Below are 6,963 nucleotides of genomic sequence, written 5' to 3'. Positions count from 1 at the left end.
ATGGATTTATAATAAATCAGTCAATAACAGCATTGTAACAGCACTATAGAATAGTTATCCTACAATCCCTTATCTTATTCAAAACACTATATACAGTATCATCCCAGTGTGTTCCCACCTCCAAAGCAAAAGATTTATTCACTGATTGTAAGATCAGTTTTACTCAAAACAGTCACTGTAACAAAGAACTACAACAACACATCTTGCAAAATATCAGACAAATAGGAGCAAAAATGTAGTATTTTTCCCCCCCATGAGTAAAGAAACACTGAATACCACAAACCGTCAACATTTCATATTTTTATTTTATCATCAAAATAAAATAGTTTAACTATAAATGTTTATGTAAGCCTCAGATAAAATTAAATTACTTTCAAAATGCATGGGGATGTTGCACTGTGCTTGACTTTTCAGGGCTGATAAGATAAAATGATGTTTCAGAGCACAAAGCAGTGCTTTGAAAATCTAGCTATGGCTATCGGATGACTCCATAATGCAGATACTGGTATACCCTGCTCTAGTTCCTGGCAGGTGTGAAGGAAAATTCAGAAGCTGGCCGTTAGAACTAGACTTTGAAAGCTGAGCATACAGCTTTCGAAGGAAAGGAAGCAAACTGACAGACTGGTATACTGGAGATTACTTTTACACAAATTCATGAAGCTACCTGGCTTATTGTCAGTGGGGAATCCTAAACTGTTCAGATTTTTTGCATAAAAAAAAACTTTTCTTAGTGTTATCCTGATAGGAATGATACCAGGGAAACATTTAATACACCCACACATTCAAGAGTAAGGTGAGACAGGTACATGTGTGCTTTACACGTGGCATTTACTGTATTTACCATCTATTTACTATGTGCTGAAGAGCTACCTCCCCAAAATAAACTCTAGACTCACTTACCTTCAGATGCTTACCCACCCATCCATTTTCTAACTGACTTATCCAATACAGAGTCACAGTGGAATCAGAGCCTATCTCTTCCCAGCAAACAAAGGGTGCAAGGCAGGATACTCCCTGGACAGGACACCAGTCCATCACAAGGCAAACACCAGGGTCAATTTTCCCAGAAACCAATTAACCTACCAGTAGGGCTTTGGTCCATGGGAGGAAACTGGAGCACCTGGAGGAATCCCATGTGAACTTGGGAAGAAAATACAGTACAAACCCCATGCAGATGCCGCTGCAGGTCTGGAATCGAACCCAGGGCCCCAACACTGCAATGCTACCCACTGTCCCACCCGTTCAGATTTTTATGACTTTCCTAAATTGACATGACTTCCACAACTGTGGTGATCCAACAGTGTGTGGTGTGTGATCCTGGTCATAACATCCAGTCATCTAAAACAAAAAGCATCCATAAAGCTGTCAGACTGCTGACTCTTGCTGTTGATAACAAATGTATATTCATGTTAATAACTTCCACTCTGGATCCCAGCAAAAGAGGCAGCAAACTCCAGCCAGCCAGGTCATTTTTTTACGTATTAAAGGGCTGAAATTTAAATTAAATAATTTTGATAATTCTTTCAGTAAACATACTCCCAAACAGACACATGATTTAGGATTTAGGGATTACGGCAATATGTACTATGATGAAACAGGATCATCTGAAAAACTTTGAAGATCTCTCACAACAATACAATCTGGAAAAAAAAATTTTTTACAGATACTTTCAAATCAGACATGATATAAACAGCTGGAGAAAGCAACCACCTATACAGGAAGGCAATAAACTGCTCGATAATTTTATTGCTGCTTACCAGCAAGGTAATTTGAAATAAATAATATCACAGCTGTGCAATAATATCGAATATATGAAAAAAGACTCAACAGAATATTTTAAAATAAAATGGGAACAATCAATGCAACAATCTCTGTAGATCAGTGGAATTATATATGTAGATTTAAACAAGGCTCACAGACTTGGAGAAACTTCTTTTGGAAGAATCGGACCCATTTTTTATTTTTTTTTAATCAGCCCTAAAACCCAAACAAAAAGGCAGCAGTTCACAGTGTAGGAGGTTATGTGGAGAGCAAGTTGCAACTCACTCACATCATATTCTGGTCATGCCCCCCAAAAAAAAGCAATACTGGAAATCTCTACATACTCTATAACCCTTAACAATACAGTAAATGTGAACATACCATTTGAATTTTCTGTTATGTATTTGAGCAATTTTGACTTTGATCATGAAGTCAACGATAGATATACAGTACAGTATACAGTATTAGGGATTCTTCTACTCACTATTAAAAAGACAATCACAACAAAATGGCTTATAAAAGAATCTCCAACACATGAACAATGGCTTAATGTTGTGAATGAAATCTATATAATGGAAAAGATAACTCTCAGGTTACAGGCAGAGAGGTGAAGGAAATACTGGGAAACATGGATTAATTGTATCCTCACTGAGACCTGATTTAAGTTTAGGAGAGAATATACAGTAACATTTCTGTGTTGACTATTTTGTTTGTTGTTGTTTGTTCTCATTAAACTATTGTGTTTTCTTGTATAACCCCTCATATCTGCTGACATAATGTATAGAGTTTATTTTATATGTACTGTATGTATAAAGATAATGTAATAAAAATGAAAGATTAAGGCATTTATTTAGCTGTTCTGGACACATTGTGTTTGTAAATCTTTTCCTCGCTAAATAAAAAGTTTAAACAAAAGAAAACAAATGTATAAGTGCTGTTCAAGACAAAGCATCACATACTGTACAGCGAAATCTAAATTAATAGATAAAGCTGAGCATATTGCAGAGGGTACACATACATGGATGGGTGCATGCATGGATAAACTTTAAGAGCTTCAGACTTTAAAAAAAAAACAGTAAATTAAATCATGTAGGAATTCTCTTCCTATAACAGCAATTGCAAAGCTCTCAGGAAGGTAACATAAGGCTGCTGCTGTGTATTTTATTAATGGATTGAACCGCTGCAGCATACAGCACATGTTCGAAGTACTGCAACACTTAATGCTCCTGTAGAGTTCAAACGATTTTGCATTCCAAGGTCTGAGAACACACAGACCTGAACTCTTCACACAGTACATTTCTGCCTTTGTGTGTTAAAAGACACACACGGCGTGCTTTTTTCGCTCAATAAAAAACCCAGTTTTCTTTTTGGTTGTCTCTTAAAGAAAGAAAATAATATTGTGATATTTTCATGACTATTTCCAGAGATTGGATAAAGGGCATGACATTGTATAATACCTATAGAACTGAAAACCTGAAGCATAGTGCTAGTTTGATCAGAGACTTTGTTTCCAATCTGTATTAAACAAAAACTTACAGATAATATACATTGTGAAGGCGCAAAACCATGTGACTGAGGTCAAAATATTGAACTGTATTCCCTGTCATTTCCAGTATTTCATTCTCATATCATCTTCACTATTACTGTTTTTTTTTACATGGGAACTGCTGTCATGTTAATATTGACACAATTCACTGTAGTCTTCTTTATTCCCTGCTTACATTCGAAGAAGGCTCCACAGCCGTAACGTTGCGTTTTCTTTCTTCTCTTTTCAGCCTGGAATAAACCTTTACTTGTTCCTTTGCAGCCTACACATGCAGACGCAACTACATACCTGAACTACTTTATTCTCTCATTTGTTTTTCTTTGTACATTACCTACAGCGTTTATGCTGCAGGGGCCACAAGTAAAGCTCCTTAAGAGAAACTCATCGCATCCATTTTTATTACAATATGTTTATTGAACTGATAAAATGTATTTTAATTATAATTAGCTTTGTGAGAGTTTGTTCCAGACTGCAACTAGAAAAATAACGCACTGCTCTGTTTAAAATGTTCCCTGCAATTACAAAACCTAAACGTGCCGTCAGCATAGATTTCTAAAACTGCACCAACCATCAACGCGCATTTCAGCTGCTGCCCCAATTAGCAATTGATTAGATATGCATCTTCGAAATTACCGTGTAGGGCAAATCTGAATTTCAATGAATACCTGCTTTATGCTCGTCAACTTCTCCCAGGCCGTTGTGTGGATTTTTCTATTATTCTCCCATTTCAAAGAGGAAAAACGTCTCTCTCATAACCACAAAACTATGAAGTACGCAGTCAAAAGAAGACGCAAAGCAGTTGTAACACTTGGATCAAATGTTTGGTTTTAGACGTTGTGAAACGTCTCAAAATAAGAGTAACTCTTGAACTAAAAAAACGATCCTAGGAACACTTAATTTTCATGGTTTAACATCCCGCGCCTCAACCTGTACACACGTGTGTGAGATTAGTCCATTTGCTAATGAACTGTTCACTCTCTCCGAAATGTTGCCATCTTTTAAGTAACCACTGTTTTAATCACTTTAAAAATGAACTGTCTTTACCATTTCTCTTCAACACAGAACATCTTGGCAGCCAAGGTCATCTTCCTAAAATTCTGTTTTTATTTTCTAGTCCAATTTTACCCATTTTAAGATTTTACCCATTAATAAACGGCTGTTAACATGCGTCATGCGTGAGATAATGTTCTGTTGTTAACAATTACGCAACCCCTCCTCGTTTAAGGAAAACTTTTGAAAACTTTTTATTGTCATCCGTAGGCATATGCTGTAGCTCTAAGGTGTATTGTTTTTCTCGTGTTTTCGCTATGAAGTAAGAGAGTAAGCGAATCATTAGTACCCTACAACAGGGGCACCCTTGCTGCCAAGAGGCAACTATTACATAATGTATACCTAATAATGGTTTTATTGTAGGCAGGTATTATTAGAACTGCATGCTTTCAATTTTATTAACATAATCTTGCCTTTCTATTTGCTGGGAACAATTCGTGCACCTACATAGAAACTCAAGTTTTATTCAGCTGAGAAAAAACCTTAATTGACAGCGCCACAATGGTAATAGAGCCAGTAATATCTTTAAACGTCTTGGTATTATCACTGTGTTATAATAAATAATGTTCTCCTTGTGTACAGAAAGGATGCTATGTGAACAATGAGTAGTAATGACTCGCAATTCATGCCTAATTTCTATTCACCTCAAGGCTGCCACTGGGTGTAACAATGTTTAATTATTTTAACTCACTGAACATTTAAAGCTAAATTTCACTTAACTCGAAAATGCAAGTACTGAAACACTTCCCTGTTAAACAATAATAGTTTTACTTACTGTTTACTTACTATTAGCTTAAAATAGTATAGCATAAATCAATAAATTTCTCTGCAATGAAAACCAAACTCTACAATGAATGTGATCTAATCCCTTCAGAAAACTACGCCGATTTAGGTCACGTTTCCTGATTTTTTAAGATAGACAATTTATATAGGCGCCTGTCCATATGCTTTCTGTTAAATCCTCATGTTTACCCCTGCACTACATGAACTGATAGGGTTGAAGGCATGGTGTATATCTTAAGCGTCAGTCTCCATAATTGTGCATTAATTCTCTCTCTTGATGTTGGATGACTCAGCAGTTCTGTGCCATTTATAATGCTCAAAGCCCACAGAAGCATACATGTGGTGTGCATCCTCCTGCCACACCAGTCATGCTTTGAGCTTGTGAACTTCTCTGCCTTTACTTGATTTGTGGGGAGAAAAAGGACATGATATCCAAATAAGTCCAAAATCCAGCAACCAAGAAACCATTTGTTTCTGAAAGGTCTTGTACAAATACCGTTAATTCTGTTTTTCACCTACGTTTTACTGAAAATCCTGATTATCACCTAATTTAAAAAAAAATACCATTCTAGTTTTCTCTTTTCATTCACCCTTACGGTGCGTTCACACATGACAATTTTATATGCAAAGTAGAGTAACAGTCAACACGATTGTAATAAAGCCTAATCATTTTTTTATGCAGGTACTGAATCATTTAAGACCTTTTTTTGTTTACATCTGACTTTCTAAAAGCTGAAATGCCTCAGAAATGCTACTTTTACTGCCAAATATAAACTGACAAGTGTATAGCAGATCAAAAAATAAAATCCTTGTAATCCATAGCAGTTACTGACAGAATGTATTTCAAGCAATAATTGCCAGTCTAAAATATGCTGTATGCGTAAATTATAGGCTTTCTATTTTTAAGTGGGTGCACAAGCTAGATACCATACAAGCTAAATTTACTATGATTCAAGTTAATAGGGGCACGTTTTCTATATTAACCCCCTGAATACTATGTACATAAACACACAAAATTAATTTTAAACTGTTTTGCAACCTTTTCTTATTTTTGCCAGGAAACCATGCTGTCAGCCATCATTAAATTTCATTTTGAGCCATAATCTTTCTTTACAGGCCTGTTGACTCAACTGACCCAAGCCCATGACTTGAGAGCCCCTGTCTTAATTTAATCCACTATTCTAGCATGAATACTACCAAAACAAATCTCTCAGAGCCGAGTAAGCAAAACAATATTTACTTTTTACCACACAGAGACATTAATCCTTCACTAGTGAAACATATACCTTTGGTATCCGTTTGCTTACGTACTTGCTTTCAGAAGGCTTTTTTTGTATCGACACTTCTGAGCCTTTGACAAAGGTTACCACCTGGTTCCATATTTCGAAAACATTTTGAGACAGTTCAGTTGTCTTTAACCACAAGGTCTTTCACAATGACTGTCTTTGATGCTTCATATAGGATAGCAACGTTCTTCAGTGGTTTCTTCACTCATGACTGAACATTGGGGAATCATTTGAAAAGACTTTACAAACTGTTTTGTGTTGTTGAATTGAGTGGGGTCTGTCACTGCAAACTAAGGCTTGCTGAATGTTGAGATAAGAAGAGAAACACAAAAATGTGTAACCACAGAAATGTTAAGTAAACCAGCCACATCTCGAAGCATTGTAGATTTAAGAGTATGTGGTTTTGGTAAAATGTAAAACAAGATGAGTAAAACAGTTTCTAAAATCCTTTCTGAGTCTCTGATTTCATACTTTTATTAAGATTTTTCTTAATATTCCTCTATCCACTAATTGAACCATACAGTATATTAAATAAAT

Source organism: Lepisosteus platostomus, chromosome 6, assembly GCF_059453375.1.
Source record: "Lepisosteus platostomus isolate fLepPlt1 chromosome 6, fLepPlt1.hap1, whole genome shotgun sequence".
Lineage (NCBI taxonomy): Eukaryota > Metazoa > Chordata > Actinopteri > Semionotiformes > Lepisosteidae > Lepisosteus > Lepisosteus platostomus.
Note: the sequence above shows the minus strand (reverse complement) of the source record.